This window comes from Leptodactylus fuscus, chromosome 4 (assembly GCF_031893055.1).
Source record: "Leptodactylus fuscus isolate aLepFus1 chromosome 4, aLepFus1.hap2, whole genome shotgun sequence".
NCBI classification, from domain to species: Eukaryota; Metazoa; Chordata; class Amphibia; order Anura; family Leptodactylidae; genus Leptodactylus; species Leptodactylus fuscus.
Window position 1 is genome coordinate 128,213,002 of NC_134268.1, and position 20,716 is coordinate 128,233,717.

A 20,716-nucleotide genomic window follows, 5' to 3' on the forward strand; every position below is an offset into this window, starting at 1 on the left:
TCTACCAATTGCCTGACCCAAGATGGCCAACACTGCATGTACTGAATGATTCCCTTGTAGGAGGTGGAACTTTGCTGGTCACATGGGCACTATTCCAAGCTTCCAATATGTGACCAGATATAACATCAGCACCAGGGAATTGTGCTCAGCCAAGAAGGGGTTCCTCTAGTGTTAAAATTGATTGATTTGTTTGCTTTCTAACTTACTTGTAATATATACAGTGTTGGCCAAAAGTATTGGCACCCCTGCAATTCTGTCAGATAATACTCATTTTTCTCCAGAACATGATTGCAATCACAAACGCTTTAGTATTAATATCTTCATTTATTTTGCTTGCAATGAAAAAACACAAAAGAGAATGAAAAAAAATTCAAATCATTGATCATTTTACACAATGCTCCAAAAATGGGCCGGACAAAAGTATTAGCACCCTCTGCCTAATACTTGGTAGCACAACCTTTAGACAAAATAACTGCGAACAACCGCTTCTGGTAACCATCAATGAGTTTCTTACAATGCTCTGCTGGAATTTTAGACCATTCTTCTTTGGTAAACTGCTCCAGGTCCCTGAGATTTGAAGGGGGCCTTCTCCAAACTGCCATCAAGAGATCTCTCCACAGGTGTTCTGTGGGATTCAGGTCTGGACTCATTGCTGGCCACTTTAGAAGTCTCCAGTGCTTTCTCTCAAACAATTTTCTAGTGCTGACCTGAATGTTCCTGTGTTTACCGTGTGCAGTGTCATCAAGAAGTTTAAAGCCCATGGCACTGTGGTTAACCTCCCTACATGTGGACGGAAAAGAAAAATTGACGAGAAATGTCAACGCAAGATTGTGCGGATGGTGGATAAAGAACCTCCACTAACATCCAAACAAGTTCAAGCTGTCCTTCAGTCCGAGGGTACAACAGTGTCAACCCGTAATATCCATCGGCGTCTGAATGAAAAGGGAGTGTATGGTAGGGTACCCAGGAAGACCCCACTTCTTACCCAGAGACATAAAAAAGCCAGGCTGGAGTTTGCCAAAACTTACCTGAGAAAGCCCAAAACATTTTGGAAGAATGTTCACTGGTCAGATGAGAAAAAAGTAGAGCTTTTTGGGAAAAGGCATCAACATAGAGTTTACAGGGAAAAAAAAGAGGCCTTCAAAGAAAAGAACACAGTCCCTACAGTCAAACATGGCGGAGGTTCCCTGATGTTTTGGGGTTGCTCTGCTGCCTCTGGCACTGGACTGCTTGACCGTGTGCATGGCATTATGAAGTCTGAAGACTACCAACACATTTTGCAGCATAATGTAGGGCCCAGTGTGAGAAAGCTGGGTCTCTCTCAGAGGTCATGGGTCTTCCAGCAGGACAATGACCCAAAACATACTTCAAAAAGCACTAGAAAATGGTCTGAGAGAAAGCACTGGAGACTTCTAAAGTGGCCAGCAATGAGTCCAGACCTGAATCCTATAGAACACCTGTGGAGAGATCTCAAAATGGCAGTTTGGAGAAGGCACCCCTCAAATCTCAGGGACTTGGAGCAGTTTGTCAAAGAAGAATGGTTTAAAACCTAGTGTAGAAATCTCTTAGGGCTCCTAAGAACCTATCTATCCAAATTGTAGCCCTCTAAGGTATACACAGCCAAAGTTATGTTATGAATGGTAAGTAGTGGATTGTAAACTCCGACTTTAACCATGCACTCACCTTTACACATTTTAACACTCCAAAAATGATTCCTTTTTTTAGGAAAAAAGGTGCTTGTAAGTAGGGCCCCATGTTGTGAAAACACAGCTTTTGTTGTGTTTTGTTTTGTTTTTTTTTTTGTTTTTTTGCCAATGTCTGGAGTGGATTGAGCAGAATGTAGAAGTAAAATGACTTCTTTTATATTTCTCATTCCTTTTTTAGCCTCTCCTGACTTCTGGCTGAGATGCACTACTACAGTATGTGTGTGTATATATATATATATATATATATATATATATATATATATATATATATATATATATTTTATAAGCGCATGCAGAGAGTCAATTAAAATATTTTGTTCAGAGTAACAACAACAATGCTCCGTCACACTGTACATGGTGAGTCACTACTGCTAGATCGAGGAAAAGATCCCCAAACCCATGAAATTGCTAATTTTGAGAATATCACAGGCTAGACTGTACATTGAGTGAACAACAAGCAACTGCTTGCATATATAATGGACGTTTTTTTTTTTTTTTTTTTGCTGTTCAAACAGCAGTATGTAATTTTTTGTTCAATCTCACACCTTTCCTTGTCATTTGAACTCATTATTTCATAAATTACTATTGATTTTTCCAATATATTACCCAATAGTCTAATGCAATCATATATACAACCGGTACATGATGTATTATTTTTAGACACTTACGGGTTCTATTGATATTGAATTTTATCGTTTTCCCATTTAGGCTGAATCCGCCTCAAAATCAGCCTTCAAAAAAAGCTCCCAATGGAGTTCTATTGGAGACTTTTTTTGGAGGCTGATTTTGAGGCGGATTCAGCATCAAAATCCTTGCCAAAAAACTCAGTATGCATTGACCCTAATATTTATATGTTTTACCTCTTTTAACTCTTGTTCCTTTGGGCTAAGTTTATGACTATATATTTTTTGTTGTATCTATATATCCATTTATTTAGTTAACCTGAAGAAGACACCAGTTCAGCATTAAAATGTGTTGCCTGTACTATATTGTCCAAGTGGAACCTATTGCACAAGTGTCATAAAATTAGATTATTGGCAATGACAAGGTTAATTGTATATGAGATCAACACAAGAAGCACAAATTCCCCCAGTACCACTGCCTATGAACCTGTCATATCTCATATTCATTTCAATTCAACTCAATATTCAATTCTGGCACTAATCTGCCCTTTGTGATTGCTTGATTTTCTAAGTACTCCTAGTCTTTCAACTATTACTGGAGTTTCTATTGCTTATTCTATATAACTAAGCCTATAGGCTACGATGCAGTGAGATGGATAACAGATTTATTTGATCACATTTTTTATCACTAGAGATGAGCGAAGGCCGTTCGATCGAATAGGCATTCGATCGAATATCAGGCCAATTGAGGTATTCGATTCCAATCGAATACCACGCGGCAAATGCATTAAAAATTCGTATCCCTTCCCTGGCGCGTTTTTTGCACCAATAACTGTGCAGGGGAGGTGGGACAAAAACTACTACAATGGAGGCATTGAAATAAATTTAAAAAAAACATTGGCTGCAGAAAACATGTGAGCTCCCATTTATAAGAATATTCAGTCACATCTTCGTCACATTTGTGGTGAGAGATAGGGAGATTGTATAAAAAACCACCAGGTAAGAAAATGTAGAAAAATATGAAATTTTTATTAATGAATAAAATTACATAGACCAAGACAACATATAACATGTATACATATAGGGGAACAGAAGATATCCATTAAGGAAGCACAGGAGGGAAGGGATAGATATGCATGGCATTCACTGAGGATATAGGATAGGCAAATACTGTGTATATATGAAACAGCATAGGGTTGAAATGACCACAAAAACCAGTGGAAACAAGTAATATGCTAAATTGCTTAACCCACACGCTCCAACACATGAAAATAAACCACCAAATAAACCACAGAGTTGCCCCCTAGAGAATATAAACGAACCAAAGCTATCCCTTCATACAGACCGTACAGACAGTGCTCCCAGCCGTGCTCCCAACCCGACGCGCGTTTCGCCCGACAGGGCTTTGTCAAGGGACAATGAAAACATGTATCATGGGGGTATATATAGTGTTGAAATTAAAATCATCTGCATTCATTACCTTAATCCTGCCACCTGTGAAGTGTATGCCGACATAAATAGTTACTGCGTAAGGCATAAAATGCGGTATGAAAAAATGGCCGTCCCCTCTGCATGTGCGCATAAACTTAGTAAGTGAGCAATGTAAAGATGTATACTCGTGTTGAAAGAAAGAAATGCCAGTTAAGCACATGCGTCAAGGTCTGAATGAACAGATAGATAGAGCAGACGCAAGTATACATGCAAAGAAGTGAAAGTACACCTATCAGCATATAATTTATAAAATGCATAACCCAGGAGGGGTAACCTGCCATTATAATACACACACATGCTGTCCACTGGTTTTTGTGGTCATTTCAACCCCATGCTGTTTCATATATACACAGTATTTGCCTATCCTATATCCTCAGTGAATGCCATGCATATCTATCCCTTCCATCCCGTGCTTCCTTAATGGGTATCTTCTGTTCCCCTATATGTATACATGTTATATGTTGTCTTGGTCTATGTAATTTTATTTATTAATAAAAATTTCATATTTTTCTACATTTTCTTACCTGGTGGTTTTTTATACAATATGTACTAAATTACACCAGATGGCATACCAATTTGTGGTATTTTTTGTGACATTTGAGAGATAGGGAGAGAAAGAGATCTGCTGAGGGCTAGATTGGTATTAGCTTCTAGTAGGCAGGGAAAAACGGAAGAAAAACAACAGCTCTTTTCAGAGCTATATACTGCAGGGAGAGGCATTGAGCTTTCCATGGGGTGTCCCCCCAAAACAGGGGTACAGAGCAAATAGGTCCAGCTATATATGCTCAACCCAGCTTTCCAGGCAGTGTCCCCCCAAAACAGGTATACAGAGCAAATAGGTCCGGTGTCCTCGGTGTATAGGCCATAAAAATGCGTAAGACTAGCGCAAAGGGATGGGGTCGGGGACGAAGCCGGGGCATGGAAATGCAGATGGTGAGCAAGGTTGCGGTCAACCAACAGCGTCTACCATGCCTACTGCTCTGCGGCAGCAAGCATTGAGCTTCCCCACAGTCCCCGGCTTGATGGCCACATTAAGTAGGGTGCAGGGTACAACACTAACCAGGCTCGAGCACCAGGAGAAGGTGTTACAATTGCTGGCGGATAATGCTTCCAGCACATTCTCCACCAGCCAGTCAGCCTGTACATCAACTCCTCCTCCTACCCAACAGTCTGGTTCTCCTTCCTCACAACATGCCCAATCTTCCCAGCAAAGTAATCCCACCTTTCCCACCTCCCAGGAGCTGTTTTCGGGTCCATTCACTGTCTCTCTCTCTGTCCCACCACGTCCCGAATCACCGGAGATACCAAATGAGTTTCTGTGTCCTGATGCCCAAACACTGGAGCACCCACCATCTCCTGTTGTTGTTGACCAGCAATCGGCCCTCAGTGACGACAATGACGAGACACAGTTGCCATCAGAGAAGCCTGTTGCCATAGTCAGTGTGCAGGAGGAGGAGGAGCCGAGAGAAGAATTGGAAGAGGAGGTGGTGGACGACGAGGACACTGACCCGACCTGGACAGGGGGGATGTCAAGCGGGGAAAGCAGTGCATATGTGGAGGGAAGTGCAGCACCAAAGAGGGTGGCTAGAGGCAGAGGCATGTCCAGAGGCAGAGGACAGCTGCTTCACCGAAGCCAAGCCACAGCCAGCAGGGCCCAAAATGTTCCCTATTCTAGCCAGCCTAGAAAAACTCCCATATCGAGGCCACGGTCTTCGGTGGTGTGGAAATTTTTTAATGTATGACAAATATAGTGCGGTTTGCACACTTTGCAACTCGAAACTGAGTAGGGGCTCTGAAAAGAGCAACAAAAGAGCAACCTTACGACCACTGCAATGCGCCGTCATTTTGAATACAAGCACTGGATTCAGTGGGAGAGAGCAAACGCAGGACAATCATTGTCCAGCGTTGCCGCCACTGTCTCTCCCACTGTTGCCAGTGCTGACACTGCAGTCCAGACCAGCAGCCAGGACATCTCCACATCTGCCTCCGCCACCTTGGAAACTTCTCCTTCATCCTCCCCGTGTCCTGCCTAAGCTCCTTCTCCTGCCTCAGCTCCTTCTCCTGCACCATCATGCTCCTCTTCCCAGCAACCCACCATCTCCCATACCTCACTATGCCGTCCCTAGCCTTCACTACTTCTCCCAGTGTGCCGTGTCATGCAACATCAGGCGGGCCCTAAGTTCCGCGCTTTGCACAAAGGACCACTTGACGACCGATGCGTGGACAAGTGCATGCGGACAGTGACACTACATTTCACAGATGGCACACTGGGTGAATATATTTGAGGCTGGCCGTCACAAACTGGGGCGGTCTACCTCATTTCCCCGCCCAACATTCCTGGCAGGGGCTCTGAACCACCACCCTCCTCCTCCGCCTCCGCCATCACATTGACCCCAGCTATCTGCTGGAAACGCTGGCGTGGGGAGACGTCAGCAGGCCCTGCTGAAGCTCATCAACTTGGGGGACAGACAGCACACTGCCTCCGAGGTGAGGGATGCCCTCCTCGATGAGACGTCAACATGGTTTTTGCCGCTGCACCTGGACCCAGGCATGGTTGTGTGTGATAACGGCAAGAACCTGGTAGCGGCTCTGGAGCTTACCAACCTCCAACACGTTCCATGCCTGGCCCACGTTTTCAATTTACTGGAGCAATGGTTTTTAAAAACGAACCCCAATTTACCAGAGCTACTGGTGAAAGTGCAGCGCTTGTGTACTCACTTTCACAAGTCTAAAGTAGCCACTGCTAACCTCCGAAGCCTCCAGCAATGCCTCCATCTGCCAGAACACCAGTTGTTGTGCGACGTCCCCATACGCTGGAACTCGACATACTACATATTGAGTAGATTGTGTGAGCAGCAGAGACCCCTGATGGAGTACCATCTCCAAAACCCAAGGGTTCCTCAGAGTCAGCTCCCGCAGTTTATGCACCATGAGTGGCCATGGATGGAAGACTTATGCGAGATCTTGCGTGTCTTTGAGGAGTCCACCAAGAAGGTCAGCTGTGACGACGCACTCGTGAGTGTCACAATCCCGCTCCTGTGTGTGATGTGAGAATCCCTCATCGCCATCAGGAATAACACATTGTACACTGAGGAGTTGGGCATAGGAGCAGAACCATCCCAGCAGGATAGTCAGTGCACACTCCTGTCCGCTTCACAGCATATATTAAGGGAGGAAGAGGAGGAGGAGGATGACGAAGTGGCAGATGATCTCATTGTCACACAGGAGGCTAGCGGGGAAGTTCATTGCGTCCCATTGCTGCAGCGCAGATGGGGCGAAATGGAGGAGGAGGAAGATAAGGAAATGGAGAGTGACCATTCTGGTGGGGGCAGCAAAGTCATGCCAAGTAACACTCTGGCACACCTGGCTGAATTCATGTTGGGGTGCTTTTCAAGTGACAAACGCATTGTCAAAATCCAGGAGAGCAACCACTACTGGATTTTTGCAATCCTCGACCCCCGGTATAAAAATAATATCTCTAATTTTATTCCGGTAGAGGGGAGGGCCAGTCGCATTAGTGACTGCCACAAGCAACTTGTGCAGAATATGATGGAGATGTTTCCATCAACTCTCGTTGACGGCACACAGGAGAGTTCCTCCAACAGGCTAACAACTGCCATCCAGTCCACACCCACCAGGGGCACACTCACCAAGGTCTAGGACACGTTAATGGCACCCCCTCGCCCAACTACCACCACTGAGGGGCCTAGTGTCACCAGGAGGGACAAGTATAGGCGCGTGTTGCAGGAGTACCTGGCCGACCCCAGCCCTGTCCTCTCCGATCCCTCTGCGCCCTATACTTATTGGGTCTCCAAGTTGGATTTGTGGCTGGAACTTGTACTGTATGCATTGGAAGTCCTTTCCTGCCCTGCCACCAGCGTGCTTTTGGAAAGGGTCTTCAGCGCAACCGGTGGCATAATCACGGATAAGCGCAGCCAGCTGTCAGCTGACAGTGCTGACTGGCTGATGCTGATCAAAATGAACAGCCACTGGATAGACCCATCATTTTCATGTCCACCGGTGTCAAGCACCCCGACATGAAGTTTCATGTGTGTTCTCACCCTCTACAATTCCTCCTCCTCCTCCACTATCATCAGCGTTGCACAATTCTGCTCCTGCTAGGCTCAATCCACCATGATTCCCCCCAACTCTTCTGGTTAGAGTCTCAATCCACCATGATTCCTCCCAACTCTGCTGGTTAGAGTCTCAATCCACCCTGATTTCCCAAACTCTGCTGGTTAGAGTCTCAATCCACCCGGATTCCCCCCAACTCTGCTGGTTAGAGTCTCAATCCACCCTGATTTCCCCAAACTCTGCTGGTTAGAGTCTCAATCCACCCTGATTCCCCAAACTCTGCTGGTTAGAGTCTCAATCCACCCTGATCCCCCCAAATTCTGCTGGTTAGAGTCTCAATCCACCCTGATTCCCCCAAACTCTGCTGGTTAGAGTCTCAATCCACCCTGATTCCCCCAAACTCTGCTGGTTAGAGTCTCAATCCACCCTGATTCCCCCAAACTCTGCTGGTTAGAGTCTCAATCCACCCTGATTCCCCCAAACTCTACTGGTTAGAGTCGCAATCCACCATGATTCCTCCCAACTCTGCTGGTTAGAGTCTCAATCCACCCTGATTTCCCAAACTCTGCTGGTTAGAGTCTCAATCCACCCTGATTCCCCAAACTCTGCTGGTTAGAGTCTCAATCCACCCTGATCCCCCCAAATTCTGCTGGTTAGAGTCTCAATCCACCCTGATTCCCCCAAACTCTGCTGGTTAGAGTCTCAATCCACCCTGATTCCCCCAAACTCTGCTGGTTAGAGTCTCAATCCACCCTGATTCCCCCAAACTCTGCTGGTTAGAGTCTCAATCCACCCTGATTCCCCCAAACTCTACTGGTTAGAGTCGCAATCCACCTGGATTCCCCCAAACTCTACGGGTTAGAGTCTCAATCCACCCGGATTCCCCCAAACTCTGCTGGTTAGAGTCTCAATCCACCCAGATTCCCCCAAACTCTGCTAGTTAGAGGCTCAACTCACTCCAAGGGCCAAAACACTGCTGGTGCAAGGTTCAACTAAGTTAAAGGACCTAAAACTCTGCTGGTAAGAGGCTGAAGTCACCTAAAGGGCCTTAATCTCTGCTGGTAGCTCAGCTCAAGGGCCTCTAACTTAATTTGGAAAGGCTCATGTTAAGGGCCAGAAAAGTGAATTTTGGAAGGTCTTACCACACACACACACACACACACACACACACACACACACACACACACACATCCACAATGACAGTTAAGGGTGGCTACTGTTGGATTTCCCATTGCCTATTCCATATGTGGTTGTAATGGGCAACATGATTTAAAGGGGTGCTTGGTAATGTTTCTTTAGCTTAAAATTTGGTTTTCTGTCCATCCAATTGGGGAGGAAAGAAGGTTTCCAGGTATTTTCCCACTTTCATAGTGGGTTTTTTTAAGTGTGGAAAGTGTGTATTTGATAGGCTGAGATGGTGCAGATGCTTCCCCTGCTGTCCCAGTTGCATTCCAGAGGTGTTGGCATCATTTACTGAGGTGTCATAGTGGACTTGGTGACCCTCCTGAGTCGAATTGTGGGTTCCCCTGAAACAAAGCATTTTTCCCCATAGACTATAATGGGGTTCGATATTCGTTTGAATAGTCGAATATTGAGCGGCTATTGGAAATGAATATTGAATATTTCACTGTTCACTCATCTCTAATGTTCACCATTTGCAGCAACTAAATGCTGAAACGAATGTGCAAGCTTTTTATACCATATGACATCAACACTTCAAGGTCCACCTACCATTGTCTATTGACTGAGAGGCTGTCAAATGTTTCTACGTCACAGATCGTGAGTGAGTCATTGCACACGTGTATGCTCTGTATTTCCTAGTCAAACACGTGACAATGACTATTTTCTTATAGCGTGGCCATTTTTGTTCATCCAGAGCGAATCACCATTTGTTTGCTTTTGTTAAGAACTGAACAATTTGGAATATAATCAAGTTGAATTGGTTCATTACGAACCGGTTCATCCCATTTCTAGTACTTACCATTTTCTATTATGCACTCTTTCTCTGAGTGCCCCTATTTTGTTATGTTTATTAGTTGCTATAAAGACACTGCATCTTGTGGATACACTTATCTATAATATGTTATCTACCGCTAAACTAAAGACAAAACAGACTGCAGTGATGGTTTAGAAGTGCTGGCAAAATGGATCTGATAAATTTTATGACAAAGTTTGATATAGCAGAGCAGTGAACTTGCAACATTGTGAATGAATCAAAATAAATGCCTTTAGTTTTGCAGGGATGACTCTGCCCCGGACTCTCCATCCGGGGAGAGTCCGTATGGGGACCCCCCAAACAGAATACAAACGCAATTGCAAGCGCTGTGCTGTAAAGCACACAGACCCCATAGACTATAATGTTGTCCGTGCACTTGCCACGCGCTACCCTCACGAATCATGCGGACAGGGAAGTAGATTGGGAACTACCTTCCTGTCCGAATGATCCCTGCGGACATCTGCCGATAAGTACACAGACCCCATTAAAGTCTATGGGGTCTGTGCACTTTTACAGCACAGCACACCTGCATTTGGTATTCCGTTCGGAGGGGGGGGGGGGTCTCCATGCGGACTCCCCCGGACGGAATCCAAGCGCTGATGTAAACAGGACATGAGTTTTCCTCAGGTTTGTGCAATGTCCCAATAAAAAATATATTCAAAGGAACCAGAGAAAACAGGTTGAGTGATTTTTCTGTATGTGCAGACGGACATGTATGAATAAAACCTCCTCTTATACAGTATGTCCGGCATTCAAAGGTTTACACTTATTAGAATTTGTGAATGATTAGAATGATGCTATTGGAATACATTTATTGTGAAACACCACTGTGTTGTATGTGTATTGTTTTTGTTTATTTATACTGTACTGTATGTTCTAGAAATATCATTGATTTCCATAAGTGGAATCAAATAATCTGATTTCCCAGGGAAAACATTTTATTGACTAGTACTTAACATTTATGTAATAAAATTTCCTAGTTATTTATGCTTCAGCTGTATTTTCTCTACCTGCTGTTCAAGTGTATGGTGTGATAAAAACATTAAGATTCATGTGTATCTCAAAACAGTGCACATATCTAAACAAGCAAAACATAAATCACAAGGAAACCTGTTTCAAAGGTTAAAAGAGTCATCTATGTCTTTGTATTGTTACAGAGTTGTCTGAAACTAAATAAGGAATTTCTTGGTTGATTAATGCACTGAAACAGGAAAGATAGGATTGTTTGGATAACTACACTTGCCAGATTGTTGTGTACATGAAAAAAAATGTTCTGCTTACCAGGGAAGCCTGCTGTGCTATTGATCTATATAGAAATCAATCAAAAATCTGTCAACTTCCTCTCTGTATTATATACAGTTGAGTTTTGCTGAATCTTTGGGTCTAATGGGCTAATCTGCTTGGAAATCAACATCTTTTCCCTTTCCATAATTAACCGTGAGTGGTATTATTGAAGTGTGGCGAAGAATGTAGGTCACAAATTGGCACACCAAGTAAAGTTACAGAGAGTGGTTACTAAATGCTGAGGTTCATAGTGCATAAAAGTTGGAAAAAAGGTAATCTTTAGGTTAGCATTGCAATGCATTGCATTAGTGATCATACCCCCTGGGGTTCAAAACCAGCGCCGCACCTCCCATGAGGCGACCTGAAGCGACCGCTTCAGGCGGCGCTATGCCAGGGCCCCGGGGAGGGCGGAATTTTTGCTGACCTAAGCCAGTCCAGGATAAGCTGTCCTGGACTGGCTTAGGGTCACTGTCACTGAGCGGTGGATTGGGAAAGCCGCTGGAGCAGCGCTGCTTCAGCGGCCGCCCCTCACGCTCAGGCAGAGAGCAGGTCCTCTCCATGCCTGCTCTCTGCCTGCTAAAGACTCTCGCTCCACTCGGTCCTCACCCTGCCTGCTCTCTGCCTGCTAAAGACGCTCGCTCCGCTCGTCCCCGCCCCCTCCGCACAGCCCCACCCCCTTCCGCTTGGCCCCGCCCCTCCGCACCCCGCCCCCTCCTCGGGGGGGGGGGGGGCAGCTTTCTGATGACCGCCTCAGGCGGCAGAGACCCATGGTTCACCCCTGTTCAAGACCCATAGGGGGTCTAATAAATGCAAAAAGAAATTTTAAAAAGTTAAAAAAATATATAAAAAATTTAAAAGTTTTAAAAATTTAAATCACCCCCCTTTCTCTAGAGCACATGTAAAAGTAGTTGAATACTGTGAAAGACATACACGTTAGGTATCACGGTGTCTGAAAAAGCCCGCTCTACAAATCTATAAAAATATTTTTCCTGTACGGTAAACACCGTAGTAGGAAAAGAAAAGTCAAAAGTGCCAAACCGCCATTTTTTCACTGGTTTGATAAAAATTTGAATAAAAAATGATCAAAGCAAAAGCAATTCCCCAAAATGGTATAACTAAAAAATACACCCCGCCCCGCAAAAAAAAGACGCCCTATGCATCCTCGTACACAGAAGTATAAAAAAAAAATACGGCTGTCAGAATATGGCGACTTTTAGAAAAAACATTTTTTGGGAAAACCTGATGTGGCCCAGCCTCACCCAGACTATACCTCCAGTAGCCCCCAGGTAAATTGAGTTTGAGACCCCTGCACTATAGGAATGTGACTGTTGTGAGCCAAAATTGGCTAAGATCTAATGTCACACCCCTGTGCCATTGCTCATTCTGTACTTAGAGTGGCATGCAAAAGTTTGGACACCCCTAGTCAAAATGACTGTTATTGTAAAGAGTTAAGCAATAGAGATGAGCAAACAGTAAAATATTCGATATTTGTTTCGAATAGCTGCTCAATATTCGACTATTTGAACGAATATCGAACCCCATTATAGTCTATGGGGAAAAATGCTTTGTTTCAGGGGATCCCACCATTCAACTGAGGAGAGTCACCAAGTCCACTATGACACCCCAGGAAATGATGTCAACACCCTGGAATGCAACTGGGACAGCAGGGGAAGCATGTCTGGGGCATCTAACATGCCCAAGTCACTGTATTATGTCGGGATCCCTGTCAGCTTGCGATATGCACAAGCTGACTTTTTCCCATAGGAATGCATTGACCAGCGTTGATTGACCGAATGCCATACAGAGTACGGCATTCGGCCAATCAACGCTGGTTCTGCCGGAGGCTCGTCTGTGAGGAGGCAGAGTATAAGATTGGACCAGAATGGAGACTGCTGTGGACCGCTCTTAGACTCCGCCTCCACCGGCAGAACCAGCGTTGATTGGCCGAATGCTATAGCATTCGGCCAATCAACGCTGGTCAATGCATTCCTATGCTGAGATGTAGCAGTGCTGGCACTGCTACACAGGAGATTTAGCAGAGCTGAGTGTACGCTGAACCCTTCTGCACACTCAGCTCTGCTGCATCAGACTGCTACATTGGACACTGCTACATCGGCCAGCACTGCTACATCGGGCTGTGCGCTCAGCTCGGCTACTCCAGAGTACCCGAGCTCAGTGAACAGCCAGCTTTGCTTCATCTGTAGCAGTGCTGGGCATGCGCTCTGCTCGGCTGCATCTCTGGAGTAGCCCAGCTGAGCGCACGGGCCAATGTAGCAGTGCTGACCGATGTATCAATGTAGCAGTGTCCGATGTAGCAGTCCGATGCAGCAGAGCTGAGTGTGCAGCAGGGTTCAGCTGAACCTGCTGCACACTCAGCTCTGCTGCATCTGATGTAGTAGTGCTGAGTGTGCGCTGAACCATACTGCACACTCAGCTCTGCTGCATCTCTGTGTGTGCTGAGCTCTGCCGCTTCTCCATGTAGCAGTGCCATGTCAGCACTGCTACATCTGAGATCGAACCACAATGGAAACTGCTGTGGACGGATCTTAGACTCCGCCTCCTCCGGCAGAACCAGCGTTGATTGGCCGAATGCTGTAGTCTGTATGGCATTCGGCCAATCAACGCTGGTCAATGCATTCCTATGGGAAAAAGTCAGCTCGCGCACATCGCAAGCTGACAGGGATCCCGACCAGATTGAGCCCCAAAGAGCTGGGTGAGTAACATTCCCCCCTAAATAAAGGTAATTCCTAGCTAACCCTGCCTGTAGATCTATCCCTGTCTCACAGTCACATAGTTCACAGTCCCAAATTAATCGAATGTTAAATCGACCATTCATCTAAATTGGAGGTCACCTGATTTCGGCCGCCAATTCCTTTTTCCGATTTTTTTTCGATGCATCCGTTGTCGTAGTTCCTGTCCCACCTCCCCGTGCAGTTATTGGTGCAAAAAATGCGCCAGGGAAGGTGGGAGGGGATACGAATTTTTACTGTGTTTGCCTCGTGGTATTCGATTGGAATCAAATACCTTGAACGGCCTGATATTCGATCGAATATGTATTTGATTGAACGGTGGTCGCTCATCTGTATTAAGCAAGTTGAAGAAATGATTTTTAAAAGGCTTAAAGATAAAGGTTTAACACACTTGTGTATCATTTTAAGCAATATTAGTGTATTATTATGTTTGAGTACAATTTTAGAGTGAAAAGGGAAAAGGAGTACCTTGCAAAAGTTTGGGAACCCTTGTAGATATGTGTGGTCAGATAACTGTGACCAAGGTCTCAGACCTTCATTAACCAGTTAGCCAGTTAGGTTTATGGCTTGTTCACTATCATTGTTAGAAAAGGCGAAGTGATGCAAATTTTACAACTTTATAAAAACCCAGCCTCCTCTAACCTTTTACCAAAAAATACAGCCATGGGTTCTACTAAGCAGTTACCTAGCACTCAGAAAATGACAATGGTGGAGACCCACAAAGCAGGAGAAGACTATAAGAAGATAGAAAAGTGTTATCAGTTGCCATTTTGGTACGCAATGTAATAAAGAAATGGCAGTTACCAGGGACAGTAGAGGCAAAGATAAGGTCTGGAAGACCAATAAAAATTTCAGAGACAACTGCTCGTAGGATTGTCAGAGGGGAAAATCACAACCTGCAGTAGTGACCCCTTCCCCTCACACAATTCTCCAATCTCTGCTGTCAATCTCTGCTGTCACGACTTACCTTACTAAAATATTTAACCTCTCTCTCTCCTGGAATCTTCCCATCCTCTTTCAAGCATGCTGCTATAACTCTGCTATTGAAAAAACCCTCCCGGGACCCGTCCTGTGCTGCTAACTATCGACCTGTCTCTAACCTCCCCTTCATCTCTAAACTCTTGGAACGCCTGGTCTATTCTCGTTTAATCCGCTATCTCTCTGCTAACTCTCTGCTTGACCCCTTACAATCTGGTTTCCGCGCTCTGCACGCTACTGAAACGGCTCTCACAAAAGTCTCCAATGATCTCCTAATGGCTAAATCCAATGGTAACTTCTCTCTTCTTATTCTTCTGGACCTCTCTGCAGCTTTTGACACTGTTGACCATCAACTTCTCCTCACTATGCTCCGCTCAGTCGGCCTCAATGACACTGCGCTCTCCTGGTTCTCCTCTTATCTCTCAGACCGCACTTTCATTTTCATTTTCTTCCCCTCTTTCCCTTGCTGTTGGGGTTCCTCAGGGCTCGGTCCTAGGCCCCCTGCTCTTTTCTCTCTACACAGCCCCCATTGGACAAACCATCACCAGATTTGGCTTCAGGCACCATCTTTATGCTGATGACACCCAATTATACACATCTTCCCGTGACATCACCCCTGCACTCATACAGAACACCAGTGACTGTTTCTCTGCTGTCTCAAATATCATGTCCTCACTCTATCTGAAACTAAATCTCTCTAAGGCTGAACTACTACTGTTTCCACCATCTAATAGATCTGTCCCTGATATATCCATTGCAGTCTCAGGCCTTACTATAACTCCTAGGCAGCAGGCCCGCTGCCTCGGGGTCATGTTTGATGCAGGCCTTTCCTTCACCCCTCATATTGAATCACTCGCACGTTCATGTCACCTCCACCTCAAAAACATCTCCAGAATACGCCCTTTCCTTACCAGAGATTCACTAAAGACACTTTGTCAGGATATGGAGTCGCCGCGGTCTCCTTGCTGCGCGGCATCTCCCTGGGAGACGTGTTAGGAGTTCTATTGGGTGTGCTTAGGTCATTTAGGGTTAATCTTTTCCTTGCTCTCAGTCTCCATGTCATTAGCCATCAGGTGTGTTCCTCTGCTGCTATTTAAACCCCACACAGGCATGGATCCTTGCCAGCCATTCACTTTGGGTTTCCTGGTCCCCCTGCTCAGTCTGTTTCCCTGTCTGTTTGTATTCGGTCTGTTCCTTGGTTATATACCCGGCTTGTATTTTTGACTATCCCTTGTCTTTTGATTTGGTACCTTTATTATATCTCCTGGCTTGACCTCTTGCTCGTCTGACCTCGCCTTCTCTTCTGTGTCTTGCTGGGACTTGTGGTCCTCCCTGGTTCCATGCTGTTTAGTCTTTTGTTTTGCATTGCAGTTACACTGTGCTTTCTGTTTAGGTGTGACCCCGTGACTCCAGTCCCTAGGACTTTCAGGGCCTCCTCTTCCCTTATCCTAGCCGCCGGGATAGAAGCGTAAGGAGTCGTGGTAGGCGCACTTCAATTAGGAAGTGCATTGGTCTGCCTCATCTCAGATATTATAGCATAGTTATAGCTGCAGGGCCTACGACCCCTTTTGTCATTAGTTGCACAGTGTTGCTTTCCCAGCTGTGTCACTTTGCACTGCCTGACCCTGACTCCAATCCTTACACACTTATTGTCTCTCTGATTCATTCTCGCCTTGACTACTGTAACTCCTTACTAATCGGTCTTCCCCTCACTAAACTCTCCCCTCTACAATCTATTCTGAATGCAGCGGCCAGGCTCATCTATCAGTCTAGATGCTACAGCGATGCCTCTGGTCTGTGCCAGTCACTACACTGGCTGCCTATTCATTATAGAAGAAAATATAAAGTTATCACTCTCATCCACAAGGCTCTCCATAATGCCCACCTCCCTACATTTCCTCCCTCATCTCTGTCTACCGCCCAACCCGTGCTCTCCACTCACTCAATGACCTATCACTTACATCCTCTATTATCAGAACCTCCCACGCTCATATACAAGACTTCTCCCGAGTTGCACCACATCTCTGGAATGCTCTACCCCAGACAATCAGATTAACTCCCAATTTCTACAGCTTCAAAACTAAAGACACATCTTTTCAGACAGGCCTATCACAATTTCTAACGTAAACCCTTCTGTACTATAATTAGAATCCCCAAAATGTAACCCTCCTCAGTCTCCACTACCACATTTCCCCACATGATATGATGCCATTTCAGGCTAACTTTATAGGTCCAAGCTCCATCCACATGTTAAAGGACACAACTGGTGACGGCTCATAAAGTTTTATGTTTGTGTAATGACAGTCACCTCAATTACAGAATTATCTGACCCCCTGTATAAGCAACGCCACCCCTGCTACCTCTTGTGTCACCCGCTCTACCTCATAGATTGTAAGCTCTTGCAAGCAGGGCCCTCAGTCCCATTGTGTGAAATGACTCTCTTTGTAATGCATATTTCTGTCTGTATTTAAACCCTACAAATTGCACAGCACTGCGGAATATGTTGGCGCTATATAAATAAAATGTATTATTATTATTTATTATTATTAACCCCCACATGACTGCAAAAAACCTTCAGGAAGATTTAGTAGACTCTGAAGTTGTGGCACATTGTTCTAATGTTCAGTGATACCTGCACAAATATGGTCTTCATGGAAGAGTCATCAGAAGAAAACCTCTCCTGCATCCTGCATAAATTCAGAGTCAGAAGTTTGCAAAAGAACATCCAAACAATTCTGATGCATTTTGAAAACAAGTCCTGTGGACCAATGAGGTTAAAATAGAATTATGTGGCCACAATGATCAAAGGAATGTTTGGAGAGAAAATGGTACAGAGTTTCAGGAAAAGAACATCTCTCCAACCATTAAGCATAGGGGTGGATCAATCATGCTTTGAGGTTATGTTGCAGCCAATTGAAGGAGGAACATTTCACATGTAGAGGGAAGAATGGATTCAATGAAATTTCAGCAAATTTTGAAGCAAACATAACACCATCTGTAAAAAAGCTGAAATTGAAAAGAGGATGTTGTCTACAAATGGATAATGATCCTAAACACATGTCAAAATCCAACATAGACTACCTATAAAGACACAAGCTATAGGTTTTGCCATGGCCCTCACAATCCCATGATCACTGAAATTCTGTAGCTAGACCTCAAAAAAACTGTGTATGGGAGGGAACATAACATGAGGCTTTGTCCCAGCAGAGCTAGGCATCACAAGATTAAAGGGTGACATCATGACTATCATGGTGACAGTTGCACACCAGTTGGACCCCTCGACAAGTGACAAGTTATTTGTACAGATGGATCAATCACAGTACATCTGCAAGAAAACCTGGCTTTTATCAGGAGTCACAGCTCCTATCATCATTCAGACAGCTGATCTGAGAGACGATTGAAAGGATCTGAACTGTAACAGCTTACTGTATTGTACACAAATAAGTGCCACATCAATTAAATCAATCCATACACACCTCTGTGCCAGTCCTGTGCCCCTATACCCACTGTCACTGTGGCCTCTGACAGTGATCATCTCTTTCTTTTTTGGAGTTTTTTTTATTTTCTTCTTTTTGTTAAAAAATAAAAAAAAGTTAAAAAAAAGTAATAAAATAAAAAATAATGTTGTTATTGGTGATGTGGATAGCAGCCATTCACCACTAGTCCCACATTATTGTTGTTGTGATTTAGCGCTAATTACTGCTAATCCACAGAAACCTCAGTTTCACAGTTTTTACTCCTGACTTTGGAAAAAAAAGTCTATGTTAGGTTGGTGCTGGAGCGGATTATTTATGGGCAATTCACGGCTAGTCCCACATTAGCACTGGTTCAGAAAAGATAAGATAATCCTTTAATAGTCCCACCATGGGGAAGTTCAGTGTGTTACAGCAGCATAAATCATGACATTTGGCCACCCACTGATAGCCCTGATTATGACCCTCCATATATTCCCCACTATAATGAAAAATTTGGCCAGCTCTACACTCCTGACAAGAACATGTCAATAGATGTGTCACTCGTCCATTTTAGAGGCAGGTTGTGCGTCAGCCAATACCTAGCAAACAGACCAAGTATGGCATGAAGCTACACAAGCTTTGCGAACTATACGGTTCCAAATATATTAGAGAAGGGATTCCAAAATAGAGCCTCCAGATTGCCCCATCCTTAAAGGATGCCGGAAAAATAGGCTAGGATCTAATCCACCCCCATTTCAATAAGGCATACCATTTATATCTTGCCAATTTTTGAACCAGCGTCCCGTTATTCCAGTGAGTTTACTCAAGAGGTAACTGTTGCCTGCAGTACTATCAAGAGCAAAAAAAACATACCCAAAACATTTGTAGGCCAGATTGTTTGAGGTGGACAGTAGGACAGTGTGCAACAACAACCTGATGCTAGTAAAATACAAGAACAAGGATTTTGTTTTAACTAACATTCATTCGGGCAGATCCAGCCCCATCCCAGTCTGTAGAAGCTTACCAACAAGCCTATGTGTATTCAGGACTTTAATAAGATCATGTGCGGGGTGGATCTGTTCTATCAAGTCCAGCAACCTTATAGCACCCTAAGTAAACCCAGGGGCCGGTAGAAAAACTGGTGCTGCATCTCATGTAAGTTGCACTGTGCAACGCCTTCAGTTTGTATAAAAATGCTAGCAATATAGGAAGGTTCTTGGAATTTCAAGAGCAGCTGATAAAATGCCTTTTATTTGGCCAAGAGGAAAGGGAGGGCAGTAGTGCCCTGGTGTACAGAATAGAGCGAGGCCAGCCTTCCTTGGAATAATTACCCCCACAAAAAAAGGAAAAAGGAGGCCCCAAAAGATGTGTAGCATGTGTCACAAGAGGAGAATTAGAAAGGACTCAACACACCACTGTGAGACCTGTCCCTCCAAGCCAGGTCTCTATATCCAAGACTGTTTCAGAATTTGGTTCACCTCTGTAAACAAATCTCCACCAATAGTCAGAATAGATTAAAGCTTTTTTTTTTTTTTTTTTTTTTTTTAAAAATAAAAAAGGCAATACTATTGGATTTATAAACTAGACACAATTATACCTATGAAGCTTCTGAGAATTTAATATGGATTTTTTTTTCATGTATATTTATTAACATATATATATATATATATATATATATATATATATATACTTTATATTAAAATTAGAGATGAGCAAATACCGTTCAATCAAGTAGGTATTCGATCGAATATTACGGTATTCAACATATTCAGTTTCAATTGAATACCACGTGATAAACGCAGTAAAAATTTGCATCCCATCCCACCTTCCCTGGCGCTTTTTTTGCACCAATAACTGTGTACGGGAGGTGGGACAGGAAGCAGGAAAATGTAGGCATCGAAAAAAATTGGAAAAAGTCATTGGCTGGCTAAATCAGGTGACCTCGGATTTATAAGAATAGTGTCAGCCATGTTCGTGTCATTTGCGGCTTGGAGTTAGACAGGGAGAGACAATGCTGAGGGCTAGAGAGGGATTAGGTTTGGTTAGGCAGGCAGGAAACATTGGCAGAGCTACACTGCTTGATGAGTGTACATACACCACTAGTATATACACTCATCCTGCAGCTAATTTCGACAAAAAGCCCTTTTTAGGGCTCCAATTCCCTACCACTGGTATACAATACATATGTGTCCCATAGGGGTGAGAAGCTAACAGTTTACCTTGCATCCGGTATATACGGTAGTAGATAAACGCCATATCTATTTACCCTCCGTGTATACTTTACACAAACTGATGTATACAAGTATTATATCTATCCACCCTCCATGTATACTTCAAAAAAACTGATGTATACAACAAG

At 44.3% G+C, this 20,716-nt stretch overlaps 1 long non-coding RNA gene across 2 annotated transcripts in view; it reads left to right on the forward strand.

Annotated features, from left to right (window-relative positions):
* Positions 1-5,295: 5,295 nt before the first annotated feature.
* Positions 5,296-20,716, forward strand: part of LOC142200592 (uncharacterized) — a 973,077-nt gene continuing 957,656 nt past the window's right edge. For both annotated transcript variants that reach the window (XR_012715463.1, XR_012715464.1), the window contains exon 1: positions 5,296-5,365. This is a non-coding gene — a long non-coding RNA (uncharacterized LOC142200592). The remainder of the gene's footprint in view (positions 5,366-20,716) is intronic.